The 19861-nt window shown below is 33.9% G+C and overlaps 1 long non-coding RNA gene across 2 annotated transcripts in view; it reads left to right on the forward strand.

The window, feature by feature from the left end:
- The window catches only part of LOC105472975 (uncharacterized), a 92189-nt gene that overhangs the window by 3670 nt on the left and 68658 nt on the right, over positions 1–19861 (forward strand). The window contains exon 4 of one of the 2 annotated variants that reach the window (XR_981961.2): positions 5462–7578. The exons of the other annotated variant lie outside the window; for it this stretch is intronic. This is a non-coding gene — a long non-coding RNA (uncharacterized lncRNA). Of the gene's footprint in view, positions 1–5461; positions 7579–19861 lie in introns of those variants that run through there. 2 annotated transcript variants of the gene reach the window in all.

Below are 19861 nucleotides of genomic sequence, written 5' to 3' on the forward strand. Positions count from 1 at the left end.
TTTCAAATTTTAATGAAGTCCATGTTATCAATTTCTTTCTTTCATAGACTAGCTTTTGCTATTGTATCTAAAAATTTATCACCAACCCAAATCCATGTAGGTTTCCTTCTATAACTTTTACAATTTTATATTTGGAAATTTAAGTCTATAGATTATCTTAAGTGATTTTTTGGTTGAGCCATGAAGTTTGTGTCTTTGTGGGTAATTTATAAAGAAAAGAGGTTTAATTGACTCATGATTCTGCAGACTGTACAGAAAGCATGGCTAGGGTGGCCTCAGGAAACTTACAATCATGGTGAAAGGCAAAGAGGAAGGAGGCATGTCTTACATGGCTGGAGCAGGAGGAAGAGGGTGAAGGCACAAATTCTACACATTTTAAAACAACCAGATCTAATGAGAACTCATTATCACAAGAATAGCAAGAGAGAAATTTACCACCATGATCCAATTACCTGCCAACAGGTTCCTCCTTCAACATAGGGGATTACAATATGACATGAAATTTGGGCAGGGACACCAATCCAAACCATATCACAAGTATAAGAGAAATGTGTTATCTTTCATCGCTTCAAGTATGTATGTGTGTGTTTCTTTGTTAAAAAAAGAAAACATTTTTATCTCTTGCCATGTCAATGGGGGAATCTATACAGCTACAATTACAGACCATATTTTAAAAGAGTCAGTTGTAAGTTTAAGATGAATGACACCTGAACCAAATGAAAATCCATACTTTCTCCAGGATTTTATAAAGTGTTAGATGATAGTGGTTTCAAATCAGTCTCTTTAAGTACAAACCGTACGCCAATTTTGTAAAAACTTGCATTAACGAAGCATTATTTTAAGGACTATTGGGAGATGAAAAATAAGGAATAAATTATCTTATTTCTTAACACACTATTTAGTAGATGAAAAGACATACTTCAATAAATTTGTTTTTGTGCTTTTTAGTTTGCTAATTTTATCTTTATTTTTTCCAAATGAATAGTAATCATGCTTTTTAATGTGTTAAACAAAACCGCTATTACCTTATATGTGAGGTTCAAGTTCTAAAGATTCAAAAACTTTAACTCAAATTTCAATAATGTTTGAAAATATCTTGTGAACTTTAAAGAATTGTGTGCAGTTTGTGCAATCAGTAACAGTGGAGCAAACTTACTTTGAATATTACTCCTTTTTTTTTGTTTTTTTTTTTTTTTTTTTTTTTTTTTTTTTAGATGGAGTCTCACTCTGTTGCGAGGCTGGAGTTCAGTGGCACAATCTTGGCTCACTGCAATCTCTGCCTCCTGAGTTCAAGCGATTCACCTGCCTCAGCCTCTCGAGTACTGGGATTACAGGCACACACCACCACACCCAGCTAATTTTTGTATTTTTAGTAGAGATGAGGTTTCACCATGTTGGCCAGGATGGTCTCAATCTCCTGAACTCGTGATCCTCCTACCTCTGCTTCCAAAAGTGCTGGGATTACAGGTGTGAACCACAATGCCCGGCCCACATACTGCTTTTATGTAACTTTGCTTTATATGAGTAAACTTCTGGTTTATTTCTCCTGCAACCCACCATGAAAAACATCAATGAGATAACTAGAATATCTACTTTTTCTCATAACCAATTAGTGTGTGTCCTAGAAGAATTAATCTTCTGCAAAAACAAAGCCACACTAATGAACTTAGCAGACTCTGCTTGAAAGAAAGAATAGGCAATACACAGAAGGGAGATTCAAGACCATTCTTTTTTAATCTCTTTACCTGTGGTATCCTCAGATGACCAAAGAGTGTGTGAAGCTATGATTAAATATCCTTTTGGTCATCATCCTCCAAACCTTCCTGCCAGCTAAAGCTGGAATTTTCTTCTAAAAAGGAGGAGAAAATTATGCTCTCAGACCAAAATATTAAAAAGTTTAAATTGCAAATGGTATACTGGGGGGCATCTTGAGTACATTTAGGAAATAAAATTATCACTACCCTAACTAAGGCATGAATGAAGCCACCAAAGGATGAATAATTATGGATGAGTTTGGAGGGTCACATCAAAAGATGTAAGATAGAGGAATCAAAAGAACTTGGAGACCAATGAGGTATGGAAGTTGAAGAGGAAGGTGTAATCGAGTATAATTCACATTTTCCACCATAGCTATTAACTAAGATGATGCTTCTTCAAAACAAATATTAAAAGAGGTACATAAGCATTATTTATTTTAAACACTTGCATAGTATGTCTTTGAGTACATAGTTGCACAGAGAGGAAGACAGGGACCATTTATTTATTTAAAGCTTGTCAAGAATTCAGCCATATATTTCCCAAATATTTACTGAAGGCAACTATGTACCAGTCAATGGTTATGGTTTGGATATAAAACAGGCAACTAAGTTACAGTTTCTCTTTTACTTATAGTGCTTGTATTTTACTTAATACCACATTCTTAATCAAATTGTTACCCAAATAAATTTATGTTAAATTCTATGAAGGAAGAATGTATATTGTGCTAAAAGTTCATAACTGAAGGATCCTCTGCTAGTGTGGCAAGATAAAGGGTACAGGAAACAATATTAGAACCAAGATCTGAAAGATGACAATACACTAGCCTACAGGGTAAAATCAATCTGATGAGAAGAGGGAGAGCAGGTTAAAGTATTTCACATGGACCAATGTCATGAGAAATATAAAAAAAGATGAAGATAAAAACATAAATGGGAGATAGACCATATGGGTACATATAAATTTTATTCTCACTCAGTTGTATTACAAATAGTGTTTTGACTGGCAGTGTAATACTCACAATCATAGCTTATGAATGTCTGAAACTGTACACTTGTTTATAAACAACCACATGCCAACAAATAGAAAAACCTGAAGAAAATGGGTAAGTTTCTAGACACGTTCAACCTGCCAGAAATGAACCAAGAAGAAATAACAAACCTGAATAGATGAATAATGTGTAGCAAGTTTGTATCCGTAATAAAAAGTCTCCCAACAACAACAACAAAAAGCCCAGGTCCTGATGACTTTACTTCTGAATTCTACCAAACTTTTACAGAAGAACTAATTCCAATACTTCTCAACTATTCAAAAATATTGAAGAGGAGGGAATTCTTCCTAATTCATCCTATGAGGACAGCATTATCTTGATACTAAAATTAAACAAGGACACAAAAACGACAAAAAATAAAGGTTAATATCCATGATGAACATAGAAGTTAAACATCCTTAACAAGATACTAGTAAACAAAATTCAATAGCACATCAACAAGATAATACACTAGGATCAAGATAATTTATTCCAGGGATGCAAGGATTCTTCAATATACACAAATCAATAAATATGATACACCATGTCAACAGAATAAAGGACAAAAGCATCTCAATAGAAGCATGAAGAGCATTTGATAAAGCATAAGACCCATTCATGATTTTAAAAACTCTTTTTTTTTTTTTTTTTGAGACGGAGTCTCACTCTGTCTCCCAGGCTGGAGTGCAGTGGCGCGATCTCGGCTCACTGCAAGCTCCGCCTCCCGGGTTCACGCCATTCTCCTGCCTCAGCCTCCTGAGTAGCTGGGACTACAGGCGCCCACAACCGCGCCCGGCTAATTTTTTGTATTTTTAGTAGAGACGGGGTTTCACCGTGGTCTCGATCTCCTGACCTTGTGATCCGCCCGCCTCGGCCTCCCAAAGTGCTGGGATTACAGGCGTGAGCCACCGCGCCTGGCTAAAAACTCTTAATAAATTAGATATAGAGTAAATATACCTCAACACAGAGTGCAAAGGCTTGGAAAATGTGCAGCCTGGGAAAGTGGTAGGAAAAATAAATAAATTTCTGCAGAAGAATTCAAGCCGGATGCTGAAATCTGCATAAGTAAAAGGTAGCAAAATATTGATAACAAAGATAACATAGAAAAAGGGCATTTTAGAGACCTTCGTGGCAGCCTCTCCCATTAGAGGCCTGGAGGCCTAGGAGGGAAGAATGGTTTCATGGTCCAGGGCCCCACTGTTCTGTGAAGCCATGGAACACGTGCCCTATAGCCCAGGCCCTCCAACTTTACTCATTACTAAAAGGGCCCCAGACACATCTCAGCCTGAAGCAACAGAAGATGTAAACCATGAGCCTCGGTAGCTTCTGGGTGGTGCTAAGCCTATAGGTGCAGAGAGGGAAAGAGTTGAGGCTTGGAAGCCTCTGCTTAGATTTCAGAAGATGTACGGAAATGCCTGGATATCCAGGCAGTAATCTACTGCATGGGTGGAGCCCTCATGAAGAACCTAGTTCGGCAGTTCAGAGGGGGTTTGTGGAGATGGAGCCACCACAGAGAATCCCCAATGGGACACTGACTAGTGGAGCTGTCAGAAGTAGATCACCATCTGCCAGATCCCAGAATGGTAGATTCATTATCAACTTGCATAATGTGCCTGGAAAAGTCACCAGCAGTCAATGCCAGTCCATAAAAGCAGCTGAGGAGTCTATACCCTGCAGAGCCCAAGGGTAGAACTGCCCAAGGTTTTGGAATCTTACCTCTTGCATCATTGTGGCTGGGTGTGAGACATGGAGTCAAAGGAGATCATTTTGGAGTTAAGATTTAAAAACGTGCTCTACTAGTTTTCAGACTTGCATGGAGCCTGTATCCACTTTGTTTGGCTGATTTCTGTCTTTTGGAATGGATGTATTTACCCAGTGCCTGTAACCCCATTGTATCTTGGAAGGAAGCAATTTGTTATTGATTTTACAGGCTCATAGACGGAAGAAACTTGCCTTGCTTCAGATGAGATTCTGGATTGTGGACTTTTGTGTTAATGCTAAAATGAAATAAGACTTGGAGGACTGTTCAGAAGTGATAAATGTATTTTGCAATGTGAGAAGGACATGAGATTTGAGATGGGTGAGGGCCAGAATAATATGGTTTAGATTTGTTTCCCACTCAAATCTCATGTCAAATTTTATTCCCCAGTGTTGGAGGAGAGGCCTTCTGGGAGGTGATTAGATTATGGGGATAGATTTCCCCCTTGCTGTTCTCATAATAGTGAGTGAGTTCTCATGAGATCTGGTTGTTTGAAAGTCTCTAACAGTTCACCCTTTTCCCTCTTCCTCCTGCTTCAGCCATGTAAAATGTGCCTTGAACTGTGAGTCAGTTAAACTTGTTTTCTTTGTAAATTGCCCAATCTCCAGTAGTTCTTTATAACAATGCAAGAACAGACTAATACAGCTTACTTGTTTGTTATAATATATCTTATATGTAAGGCTAATGTGTTGGGCCCTATTAACACATTGAATAATCCCTTACTCAAAATCCCCCCAATGAACAAGCATATGTCACATGGAACAAACATATGTCACGTGGAACAAGCATATGTTACGTGGAGTAAGCATATGTCATGTGTCCATGTTATTTGACATGTAGATTATGAAAGATGGTAAGTTAAAACAACAAATCTTTGATTCTTCTTTACCAAATCTATTGTTTTTTCCTCTGGTCAGCTTGTTTATTTACAAAAAACTACCACATCAACCTCTCTACACCCATATACCTTTCTGATTGAAAAATGTTATGAAGAAGAAAATTATTTCTTGAAGCTAAGAAGACGATTGTGTGTATCTCCTATCTTAATGATTCATTTAAGGGTTGCATGTAAAGAACAATGTGCATAATCACATTCCAGTTGTCAGAACTCCAGCTGAAGTTAGGAATCATGTTTCCTTAATTGCTTTAAGGCTATGCTATTAATATTTTGAATAAGTACATTACTTTTTAAAAATTTATTAAAGACTGAGATTATGTCATCTGTATTTAATAAAATAAACATATTTGAATATTAATCAGTTTATAATTTGTATCATTATTTCTATTTTTATATCTACTTAAAATATATGTTTATATTACCTCTTTGGAGCATCTCTTTTACTGGTAGACTTTTTACTCAGTTTAAATTTCACAAGCCAAATGGAGGATTTGTTATGTTTCCTGTGTTGCCTCATAACTCTTAATTAAAGATTTATGCATAGTCCATGGAAAGTAGAAAGCCTCTCATTAAAATTAAGAATCATCACCCTCCATTGAATTTTGTCAGGTGCATAATGTGTCACTGAGAAAGCATTCTGATTCTTGTCAATGCAAATTTGGAAAGCTGAGAAATAACCAGGGGAAAAGAGAACATTCATGAATAAAGAGTAAATATAGCAATTTTTGTTTTATCTAGATTAGCAAAAAATTACATTAAATAGCCCATATAGATAATTACTAAATTCGGCATCCCAAAACATTTTGTCATATTGAGTAACTAGCTTTAAGGTGGTTCTTTTACTTCTTTTTTCTTTACCAATTATAGAAAAAAAGGTTAAAGAATATTGATAGAAAAATTTCTGATAGCATGGGGAGACCATAAATGAGTTATAACAAAGTCCTGGTTCCAAAGGACCCAATTTTTTTCTCCCCATTATTCATAACCATGTTCCAAGCCTTTAATGCATTACCTGAATCATACTAGATTCCCATAAATGTTGGACCATTTGTTTATTTGGAGCATTTTTCTAAAATGCAAAATACGCTTTCTCGAACATAAACACAATTTACATTGTAATATAAAAAGAAGCATAAGCAGAGAAGTTATGTCCTTGACTTTCCCTCTTCCTGTCTCTGCCAAATCACTCTCATGTGTATGCTATTTATTATTTTCTTTATTTTTCTAAAATATTTTAAGCAAATGAAATTATATTTTTTATGTGTATACTTTTTGGAATAAAGGAGAACACTATATATAATATTTAGAAGCTGATCATTCAGTTTATCAACATATCTTGGTGAGTTTTTCTTAGTAAAAATAAATTAGTATATTAATTTTTTTCTGCTTTTTTTTTCTTTTAGAGTACTATAACCCATTTTCTATTAATGTGCACATGGAATCTTTATTGTATTTTTCTATTATAAACATTTCTACAATAACTGTGCCTGCATAAGATTTATTCTATATTTATACTGCTGTATTTCTGAAATAGAATTCTAAAATTCATAATTTTGTCAGGTATTGCCAGATATTCCTCAATAAGTGCTGTTCTATTTTCTACCCACACAATGAATGCATGAAAATGCTGTCTTCCTAGAATGTTACAGGTGTGAATTGCTGGTTTTTACTTGCGTTTATCTTACCATGAGGCAATTTGACCACTTTTTCATATACATCAATGCTGTTGCTACTTTTTCTGCTTCCTTGTGCCTTCTTCAACCCATTATTTTTAAATCAGCATGTTGGTTATTTTCTTCTGAACTGTAGGTGTTTTGTACAATGTGGGAACATTACTCCTTTATTTGTAGTATGAATTGCAAATATTTTTCTAGTTTGGTGTTTTTACCTATCCCTTTTTTGTTTGTGATGTTATTAACAGCTTCTTACGTATTTGATATTGTAAACAGATATTATGTATTTCATTATTGTAAAAGTGTCGCAATATTTTTATACTTCTAGGGGTTTAATGTTTTACAAGTAAGTTCTTAAGTATTTGACATTTATCTTAAAATGCAGAAAGAAAAATTCTGAATCTAAATTATCTTCCAGTTATCTCAATATCTTTTACTAGGAAGTCATTTTATAAACTCACTGATTTTAAATGCTTTCTTTGTCTTATATAAATTGTCTATTTATGAATATACACATTTAAAAATATATGTATTAATTGTAGTATATGAAATAGTCATGTACTCTGTTCATGTTTCAATATCATAATGGTTTAAATATTGGTAAATTATACCATGTTTTAACTATTGAATGTCTAATATGTCCCACCAACCACATAACATTTTCTTTGTGCTAGAAAATTTCTAGAAAATTTTCCTTATTTACTTCTGCATGTGTCAGTGTCAGTAAATTAAATTAATTTAATTCATTTATTTAAATTAGGTTCATTTTAAATTATGTTATAGACGACTTCTTTATATACATTTTATATATATTTTATAGTTTTTACTTGTTCTTGTTAATATTGATGATGTAACATAGATCTCCTTTATACTTTAAAACCAGTTCTTGCTTGCATGCGTGTGTATGTGTGCATGTTTGTGCACTCACACATGTTTGTATAGTTGTATAGTCTATTGCATGTTGTATAGTCTCTTCATATTTATGTGCAAAATCTATTGTTTATATTTTATCTATATATGCCCATATATGTGATATATAAAAATCATATATATGTAAAAATAATATATTTATATAGTTTATTGATGCTAGTATCTTTTTTATATCTCATTAATAAAACATTTCTTGTCGTTTTAAATTGATCTTATAGAACTTCCACTTATACTTTCATATGATCTAAAAGAAAGATCTAATTTTATGTTTTTCTAATTCTTTAATTGCAATTTTAGTATCCATAAATTGTTTATTGCATTCTCTAATAATTCCATTATAGTCACGAATACATTACTTTTGAAGGCCTTTCTCAAATAATCCTTTACTAATAAGAAAACTTGATTTTGAGATATACAGATATATTTGGGTATATATGTATATACATATATATGTTACAGATATAGATATATGAAATAATGACTTAGAATAATTTTCATTAACTTATGTTGATTTAATAGTTATGACTCAATGGTTTTGGATATTGCCAAGTGACTTTTCAGTATATTAGGTAACATTTATGTGATTTTTTTTTCCTCCTGGGATCTCTTAGTGTGATAAATTATATTAAAATATTTTCAAATGTTGAGTTATCCTTTTTGTTCCTAGACTAAATCCCACCTTAATATCATGCTGTATTGTTTCATCTACACGTAAGTGAGATGTACTTATAGATTTTAAGAAACAGTTAACAGAATTTGTACAAACAGTACATTCACTTCTTATAAAGCTTTTAAATATTTATCTTTCTCTGTCTATCTCTTTCAAAAAGATTTGGACTTGTCTAAATAGCACTGAGAAAATCTTCTCTTAAACTTTGATAGTATATATTATAATCTAGTAAATATAAATGAGCCAGGTACATGGAGAATCAGGCCTGGTCTAGGGAGAGTAGTATTTGAAAAACATTATTTATTTATTCTAGGTATTTTTCCCATATACATTTTGTCTCTTGTTCAACATTATAAAATTTGTATTTTTCTAAAAACTATCTATTTTTTTGCATATAGCTGTGCAAAGTATCTGATACTTTTTTATTTCCTCTATTTTCTTGATTAGTTTTCTCTTCTCATTTTTATGAAAGATGTGCATGTTTGTATACCCTTTCCCTTTAAGACTGCCTAGACTAGCTTGTGATAGAACTATTCTGCAGAATTTTCAAAGGACATACTTTATAATGTATTCACTTTACTTTTTTTTGGCTCTTTAATTTCTTCCTCATTCTTCATTGAATCTTTTGTCTTTTCTTTGGTTTATTTTTTCTGTTTGCTATTGAAATTATGAAATTTTAAAATTATTTTTTACATTTTGCTTTATAGTGATATAAGATTTCTAGCTACAGATATTCTTCTGCATGAGTTTTTTCTAAATACACTGTGTTTTCATTATCCCTGGCTTAGAGAAATATATAACACTTTCAGTTTGAATTCCTGCTTTGACCTAAAATGATTTGTTTAATAAAAGCATTTTAAAATTCGCATTAAAAAGTCTGAATTTTTGGAATATATATATGGTAATATCCTGTTTTGATTTTCATTTCTACTTATTCTCTGTGTATTTTTGATATACTAGTATAGAGATCATAAGGTTAAATAAAGATGGAATGTATTAAGAACTGCACCCTCACTCCCTAGGACAGCACCAGTAATATTGCTGGTACTGAATAAATGTTTTCTGATTCAATATTGACAAAGCAAATTACATTTTCTTCTCAACATTCCCCAATCATGTTAGCTTCCTGAGGGCAGAAATTTTGAATTCTGCATATGTAGAATATCATTACTTTCTTTATCTCTATGTAAATATTGTTATCCTTTACACACACACACACACACACACACACACACAAGAAAAAACAAAATAACAGTATTACTTATAGTGACAGAATTCATTTTACCAGAATTTCTTTTCCATTAGTGTTTGTTTTTTTCTTTTATTTTCTAAACTAATATAAGTCAGACTGCTAATTATGTACAAAGAAATAAAAATTGTCAGAGACGGAATAAATACAGGTAAAATAAATGTTTCTTAAAATATTAATTAATCGACCCATTAACCACTAAAAAATAACTGTTTGCTTAAAGCAGTGATAATAACAATGTGTTATGTAAGCATATCATATGAATAAGTAAAATGAAAGGTATAATGTCAAAAGGATGGGAGGTAAGTATTAGAAACACTGTGTTATAGTGTCCCTGCACTACATGTGAAATGGTAGTTTTATTTGAAAGTAGACTTATACTTTTCTTGCATATAGAAAATACTCTAAAGTCCACCACACAATCAACCATAAAACAATTCTTTGAAAATTAAAGAAAAAAACTAAAATCATACCAAACAAACTCTCAGACCACAGTGCAATAAAAACAGAAATCAATACTAAGAAATTTGCTCAAAACCATTGCATTGCATGGAAATCAAACAACCTGCCCCTGAATAACTTCTCAGTAAGTAATGAAATTGAGGGAGAAATCAAGAAGTTATTTCAAACTAATGAGAACAAAGATACAACATACCAGAATCTCTAGGACACAGGTAAAGCAGTGTTTAGAGGGAAACATTTAACTCTAAACATACACATCAAAAAGTTAGAAATATCCCAAATTACCAACTTAACATTAAAACTAGAGATACTGGAGAACCAAGAGCAACCCAGCCCCAATGCTAGTAGGAGAAAAGAAATAACCGAAATCACAACTGAACTGAAGGAAATTGTGATATGGAAAACCATATGAAAGGTCAATGAATCCAGTAGTTGGTTCTTTGAATGACTAAGTATGATAGACAGACCACAAGATAGACTAATAAAAACAGAATAACCAAATAAACATAATCATAAATGACAAAAGGCACATTACCACCAACCCCATAGAAATAAAAACACCCTCAGAGGCTACTATGAACACCTCTTTGTACACAAACAAGAAAACCTAGAAGAGGTGGATACATTCCTCAAAATGTACAACCTTCCATGATGGAACCAGCAGGAAATTGAATCCCGGAATAGACCAACAACAAGTTCTGAAATTGAATCAGTAATAAAAAGCCTACAGATCAGAAAAAGCTCAGGACCACATGGGGTTATAGGTTAATTCTTCAAAACAGAAAAAGCTAGTACCATTCACACTGAAATTATTCCAAAAAATTGAGAAGATACTCCTCTGTAATTCATTCATTGAAGCCAACATCACCTTGATACCAAAACTTGGCAAAGACAAGTAAAACAGAAAACTTCAGGCCAATAACCTTGAGGAACACTGATGTAAAAATCCTCAACAAAATACTTGCAAACAGAATCCAGCAGCACATCAAAAAGCTAATCCGCTACAATTAAGTAGGTTTTACCCTGAGATTCAACATTGTTTTAACTCACATAAGCCAATAGATGTGATTCATCACACAAACAGAACTAAAAACAAAAACTACTTGATAACTTCAATAGACTAAAAAAAGGCTTTTGATAGAATTTAGCATCCCTTCATATTAAAAACTCTCAATGAACTAAGCATTGAAGGAACATACCTCAACATAATAACAGCCATCTATAACAAACCCACAGCCAACATCAAACTGAATGTGAAAAAGCTAGAAGCATTCCGCTTGAGAACAGGAACAATCCAAGGATGCCCAGTCTCACCACTCCCATAAAACACACAGGAAATGCTAGCCAGAGCAATCAGGGAAGAGAAAGAAATAAAAGTTATCCAAAATAGGAAGAGAGAAAGTCAAACTATCTCTGTTTTTACACAATATGATTTCATACTTAGAAAACTGAATAGTTTCTGCTCAAAAGTACGTAGATTTGATAAACAAGTTCAGCAAAGTTTCTGGATATAAATCAATACACAAAAATCAGGAGCGTTTCTGTACACCAACAACGGCCAAGCTGAAATTAAAATCAAGAATGTAATGTGGTTCACTATAGCCACAAAAGGAATAAAATAGCTAGGGATACAACGAACTAAGGAGGAGAAAGATCTCTATAATGAGAATTACAAAACATTGCTCAAAGAAATCAGAGCTAACATAAATAAATGGAAAAATATTTAATGCTCGTGGATAGGAATAATCAACATTGTTAAAATGGCCATACTGCCCAAAGCAATTTACAGATTCAGTGTTTTTCCTCTCAAACTACCAGTGATATTTTCATAGAATTAGGAAAATAATATTTTAAAATGTATATCAAACCAAATAAAATCCTGGATACTCAAGGTAATCCTAAGCAAAATGAAAAACGCTGGAGCCTTGTGATACCTGACTTCAAACTATACCACAAGGCTACAGTAACCAAGACAGCATGGTACTAGTATAAACACAGATACATAAATCAATGGAACAGAATAGAAAGCCCAGAAATAATGTCATACCCCTACAACCATCTGATTTTCGACAAAAACAAGCAATGGAGAAAAGAATCCCTATTCAATAAATGATGCTGGGATAACTAGCTAAACATATGCAGAAGATTGAAACTGAATCCCTTCGTTATACCATATACAAAAAACAAAACAAACAAAACCGCAAGATGGATTAGAGACTTAACAGTAAAATTTAAATCTATAAAAACCCTGGAAGATAACCTTTGAAATATTATGCTAGACATAAGCCCTAGCAAAAATTTTATGATGAAGATGCCAGAAGCAATTGCAACAAAAACAAAAATTGACAAAAAGGACCGAATTAAGCTAAAGAGTTTCAGCAGATTAAAAGAAACTAATAGAGAAAACAAGCAATCTGTATAATGGGAGAAAATATTTTCAAATTATGCCTCTCACAAAGGTCTAATATCCAGAATCTACAGGAACTTAAATAAATTAGCAAAAACAATCCCATTAAAAAGTGAACAAAGAGCACAAACACTTTTCCTTTCCTTTCCTTTCCTTTCTTTTCTTTTCATTTTTTTTTTTTTTCAGAGTCAGTCCATGACCCAGGTTAAAGTTCAGTGGCTTGATATCGACTCATTGCACTATAATTTCAGTCTCCCGGGTTCAAGCAATTCTCCTGCCTCAGCCTCTCAAGTAGCTGGGATTACAGACACGTGCCACCACACTCAGCTGTTTTTTGTTTTTGGTAGGTTTTTTTTTTTTTGTAATAGAGACAGGGTTTTGCCACATTAGCCAGGCTGGTCTCAAACTCCTGACCTCAAGTGATCCAACTGCCTTGGCCTCCCAAAGTGCTGGGATTACAGGTGTGAGCCACCATGCCCAGCCAGGAACAGACACTTTTCAAAAGAAGACATACACATGGCCAATGAGCATATGAAACAATGTTCAGCATCACTAATCATCAGAGAAATGCAAATGAAAACCACAATGAGATACTATCTCATACCAGTCACAATGACTATTATTAAAATGTGAAAAAATTACAGATGACAAGCTTATGGGAATAAGGAATGCTTATATACTGCTGGTGGGAATGTAAATTAGTTTAGCCACCGTAGAAAGCAGTTTTTGGAGATTTCTCAGATAACTCAGAACTACTATTTGACCCAACAATCATATACCCAAAGGACCATAAATTGTTCTACCATCAAGACATGCATGCATATGTTCATCACAGCACCAGTCATAATAGTGAAGACATGGAATCAACCTAGATTCCCATCAACAGTGGACTGATTAAAGAAAATGTCTTACATATACATCATGGAATACTATACAGCCAGGAAAAAAATTAAATCATGTTCTTGGAAACCATGCAAATAGCGCTAGAGGCCATTATCCTAAGTGAATTAATGCAGAAACAGTAAATCAAATACTGGATGTTCTCACTTGTAAGGGGGATTTTAACCTTGAGTACACATGGACCCAAAGAAGAGATCGACAGACACTGGATTGACTTCAGTGGAGGATGTAAGAGGGTGAGGATCAAAAAACTACCTATTGGGTACTATGCTTATTGCCTGGGTGATAAAAGAGTCTGTACACCAAACCTCTGTTACATGCAATTTACCTGTGTAACAAACATACACATATACCCCTGAACCTAAAATAAAAGTTAGAAAAAAAAAGATTATGGAACCTTGATATAAGACCACTTTATCTCTGTGGTCTTCCTCTGGAAAACACATTATAGAAGCGTGTTCATTTCCCAGGGCAGCTAAATTCCCAAGGATTGAGTGTTTTAAAGTAAGAGGAACTTATTCTCTTACAATTCTGGAGGCTAGATGTTTCGATCAGTTTTACTGTATTGAAATCCAGGTGTCCATAGGGCAGTACTTTCTTCAGGAGCCTAGCAGATAGTTAGATAATCTGTTTTTTGCCTCTTTCATCTTCTGGTGGCTGCAGCATTCCTTTGCTTGTGACTGCACCACTCCTACTCTGCCTCTGTCTCCTTGTCTTCTGTGTGTGTAATGTCTCCATCTTATCTCTCCTAAAGAACATTTGTTATTGGATTTAAGTCCAAATAAATAATTAAGGATAATCTCCTTATGTTAGTGTTCTTAACTAAATGATATCTTTAAAAACTTTTTGTAGGAAGATAATATTTATATGTTCCTGTCATTGGAAACTGGTATATTTTGGTGGTTTTTTTTTTTTTTTTTTTTTTGAGACAGAGTCTCACTGTCACCCAGGCTAGAGTGCAGTGGTGCAATCACGACTCACTGCAGCTTCCAACTCACAGGCTCAGGTGATCCTTCCACTTCAGCCTCCCAATGATCTTGGACTACAGGCAAGTGTCACTACACTTGGCTAATTTTTGTACAGATGGGGTTTTGCCATGTTGCCCAGGCTGGTCTCGAACTCCTGAACTCAAGTGATGTGCCCATCTCAGCCTTCCAAATGCTAGAATTACAGGCATGGACCTCTGTTTATGGCCTGGGTGGTCATTATTAATCATGAGTGAAATATTTTAAAAATCTCAATTGAAAACACTCTGTCAGTAATCTAGCAGTCATCAAGGTCATCAAAAATAAGAAAAGTCTGCGAAACTGTCACAACCAAGAGGAGACTGAGGACACATGACTACTAGATATAATGTGATATCCTGATTGTGATCTTGAAAAAGTAACAACAACAAAAAAGACATTAGGAAAAATGTGAAAATTCTGATTAAAATATGGGTTTTAGTTAATAATGATGTAGAAATATTGTTTTGGCCAGGCGCGGTGGCTCACGCCTGTAATCCCAGCATTTTGGGAGTCCAAGGCAGGCGGATCACAAGGTCAGGAAATCGAGACCACGGTGAAACTTCGTCACTACTAAAAATACAAAAAATTCGCCGGGCATGGTGGCGGGTGCCTGTAGTCCCAGCTACTCAGGAGGCTGAGGCAGGAGAATGGCGTGAACCCGGGAGGCAGAGCTTGTAGTGAGCCGAGATAGCGCCACTGCACTCCAGCCTGGGCGAGAGAATGAGACTCTGTCTCAAAAAAAAAAAAAAAAAAAAAAGGAAAAAAGAAATACGTTTCATTGTTCATGACAAATTTACTATAATTATTTAAATAATTATATTACAAAAACGGGTATGGATTATATGAAAATTATACTATTTTTGTAATTCTGTAAATATAAAAATGTTCTAATCATACTTACTAAAACAAAAACTTGTATTTAAATTTTCAAAAATTGAATCAGTATTTACAAGTATCCTGACTGTTTCTTGCAAGACTGCTACGAAACTATGTAGAACAGTATTATGTGTGAGATGCTCTGCTTCTCTGTTGCCTTCTGCCCGCTGCAGCCAGCTCTCAGTGTGACAGCAGGAATTGTGACTAGCACAGTCTTACTGACTCTCCATTGCCCCATATAGCCTTGTGTACAGAGGTGAAACATAATCATAAATGACATGGAAAAGAAGCGAGAGTACAAATTGGATTACTAACCAGTGAAAAACGAAGACATATGTGCATTTTTTCCATCAACATAGAGATTGTGTGATCCTTTTAAATATAGGCCTTATAAATACAATACATATAATAAAATTATCAAATTTAAATGTAAACTCTTGGTTGCAAAATAGTGATGCTGCACTGCACATATATACATAAAATGGAAATGGGTACTGTTTATATGTTTCTTAATATTGTTATAGAAGTAGATATTATAAATAAAATTTTGTTAAGATTCATAAAGGGGTTGAGATTTATTTGTACCCACAAACTAACAAGTGAGCCACCTACAATAACGGTATTATGGATGCTGGCAGAAGACACGGGACTCACGGGTCAGAGATAAATGAATTTATCATTCTTTACAATAGCAGTACTCAGGGTATTAGTATTTGTACCAGTTCCTCAAGCTTAAGTTTCTTCAGTTCCTCAGACTGATATGAAGAGAACAAAATGATAACAGAATGAATATAGTTACATATATGCAGAGAGACAGAGAGAAAAAATTATTTTAGGGACTTTGCTTAAATTATTATGGAAACTGACAGATCCCAAGAACTGCAGGGTGCATTGGAAGGCTTGAAATTCAGGACAAACCAATGGTGTAGTTCTAGTCCAAAAACTGGCAGGATCAATACTCAAGAAGAGCCAATGTTTCAGTTCAAGTCAAAGGCAGAGAAAAAGCTGATGTCCCAAATCAAAGGTAGCTAGAGAAATTTCCTCTTAAACATCATTTCAATTCTATTTAGTGCCTCAACTGATGAGATAAGGTGTTTCCACATTAGGGAGGGCAATCTACTTTACTCAGTCTATCAATTCAAATGTTAATCTCAGCCGGAAATACTCTCACAGACACACCCAGAATAATGTTTAACCAGATACTGTCATGCATAGCATAGTGATGTTTCAGTCTAGGATGAATTGTATGTCCAACAGTGGTCCCATATGTTTATAAGACCATATTTTTACCAGAACTTTTCTGTGTTTAGACACACAAATATTTATAAATGTGTTACAATTGCCTACAGTATTGACTGCAGTAACACGCTGTTCATATTTGTAGCCCAGGAGCAATAGGCTATACCATATAGGCCAGGTGTGCAGTGGGCTACGCCATCTAGGTTTGGTGAATATACTCTATAATATTCACACAACAATGGAATTTTCTAACAATGCATTTCTCAGAAGGCATCTCCATCATTCAATGGTGCATGACTGTATCTGGACACTCCATGGCACAGCTAAGTTGACATATAAAATTAACTGTCACAGGCAGTCAGCCTTCCTGAACTTGGATCCAAAGGAGATATTACGCTAATATTACGCTAATTTGACAACAAGTATGCCTGTTATTGCCTCTAGTGGAGATACTATCTCTAATTTCAAGGCAGCCCATGCCTAACACATTCTTGAAATGATAGTCTAGACCAAAGGCAGGCACTATTTCTGCTCACAAGACGTGCAAAAATACAAGACTATGGAGAATTGTTTACCAACAAATTTGAGGCCTTCTTGTCTCCATAACTAATCTTAAAATATTCAAATGGACAAGTATTTTATACATGTAATGGAATGCTTTTGGAGCTTGATATGATGAGGCTGGAAGTACAAACTTATATACGTCGGAGAGATTATGGAAAGTGCTTCCCAAACTACATATGCAAGTAATGATATAAGTTGTAAAAGTTTTAAAATTTGCCAGTGATTCCATGCATAAATGTGAATATAGCACCATGGCTATGAAGAAGTGATTCGCCAGAACATTACAGAACTTAATTTTGAAAGCCAATTTTAGGTAAATTTTTCCCACAGTGTGCTAAAAAAACACATTATCATTTTTACTTGTATGTAGATTAATAGAAAGAATATCCAGTTAATATTACATAAATATTTTATGTTTCACTTGTATTAGCTAATGAACAAATTAGGTCAGGGTGATGAATGTGTTCATTTCTCCAAATTATCTTCCTGAAAAATAAAACACAACAAACCAATTAGCCTTCTTCTAATAATACCTAAATTAAAAATATTGAAGATTTCGTCACATCTTTAAGGGATACTTATTTGTGTCTTTAAGGAATACCAGTATTGCTACTATCTCTCAACAGGTTTTGAAAGATCCATCAGCAAATTCACAATAGAGCAAAATTTTTGTTAGGATTAACAAAAATTTTTGTTATTTGAAGTTAATTTTCAAATTAACATTTTACTTTCTTAAGTGCAGTATATTGCCTGCCAACTCTAAATTGTAAAAACATTATTTTATTTTTATATAAATATATTCTCCAATACTATTGGCAATAAAAATAAGTATACTAACTATAATGAAACATATTTCATTATTACCTGTGGTCAACATTTTTTTAAGGAAACACCATCCAATTTACTATATAAAACATGATAAAAACCTTTATGAAGACATCCCCAATGTTATTTTCTTTTACACATTTATGAGCCACTACTCCTTGCTTTTTATTATGAATTTTTATATATACATGAAATCATGGTAAAATAGTATTATGGTTTGTATATTTGGAGCATTGCATAATTGTATAATCCAGTATGTACACAGTACTATGTACCAAGCAAGTGCATTGCAACTAATATTTTTAACCCAAAATTATATTGTAGATATACCTTTGATGAAGAAAACAGTTGCAATCCATTCATTTTCATTGTTACATAGTAACCTACTTTATGAATTCACCTCATTATGTGAATCTATTCTTCTGACAATGGACATTTGGCATGGTTCTATTACCTGTCATAACAAACAACATCTCTAAAAACATACTTGTATGCATATTAATGCACATGAGCAGTGATTCCTCTAGAACTTATACCTAGGATACTCATTGCAGAGAATTAATTTACATGCATCTTTAATTTTACAAGCTAAATTCAAAATGATCTCCAGGATAGTTATAACAATTTACCAGCAGGGAATAAGCATTTCCATATTCCTATATTCTTTCCAGTACCTAGAATTGTCTGGATTTTTTTAAACCTTTGACCAAGCTGTTGTGTTCAACTTTTTATATTTTATTTGCCATTTTTTATGCTTTTCCAAAACAATTGTTAGTTGTTTCTTAAACTTAACTCTCCAGGGTCCACATAAAACATTTCTACTTTAACATGATGTTTTTCTCTCTCTAGAATGCTTTAGTAGGATTTTAAAGTTATGCTATTTATTAAATGTATGATACTAGTATTATGCATGCCTCGAAACTTTCATATTTTGAGAACTTTTATTTCATATTTTAAGAAGAATGATAATACCCTGATTTGTCGTTCAGATTTAAATACTTTAAATATGTCCTAAAAAATCGTGGAACAAGCCTGTGCCTGGTGGCTCATGCCTGCAATCCTAGCAATTTGCAGACAAAGGCATGAGGATCTTTTGTAGTCAAGAGTTTCAGAGCAGCCTGGATGGCAAAGTGAAACAACAACTCTACAAAAAAATGTTTTTAATTAAAAAATTAAAAAATTAGATGGGGGTTTTGTCACACACCTGTAGTCCTAGCTTCCTGGGAGGCTGAGGAGGGAGGATCACTTGAGCCCAGGAGTTTGATACTACAGTGAGTTATGATGGCTCCACTGCACTCCAGCCGAGGGAGTGTGCTATTCTATTTCATTATTTCCTTATATATCAATCTAATTTATCCATTCATAGCCTTTTCTGATTACTTGTTCATATGAGGTCCTCCTCTTGTTTTATTTTGTATTTTTACTTTTGTTTTTATGTTTCCAACCTTAATTCGAAATGAGATTTGGGTGGAGACACAGTCAAACCATACCACCTGTCATATTTAATTATTATTACACTAGTAATCAACCTTCATGTGAGGTATAAAATCCAACCTACTTTTCTCTGTACTCAGAACCACTTTTGATAATGCCATCTACTAAATAATTCACTCTTAA

This window comes from Macaca nemestrina, chromosome 6 (assembly GCF_043159975.1).
Source record: "Macaca nemestrina isolate mMacNem1 chromosome 6, mMacNem.hap1, whole genome shotgun sequence".
NCBI classification, from domain to species: Eukaryota; Metazoa; Chordata; class Mammalia; order Primates; family Cercopithecidae; genus Macaca; species Macaca nemestrina.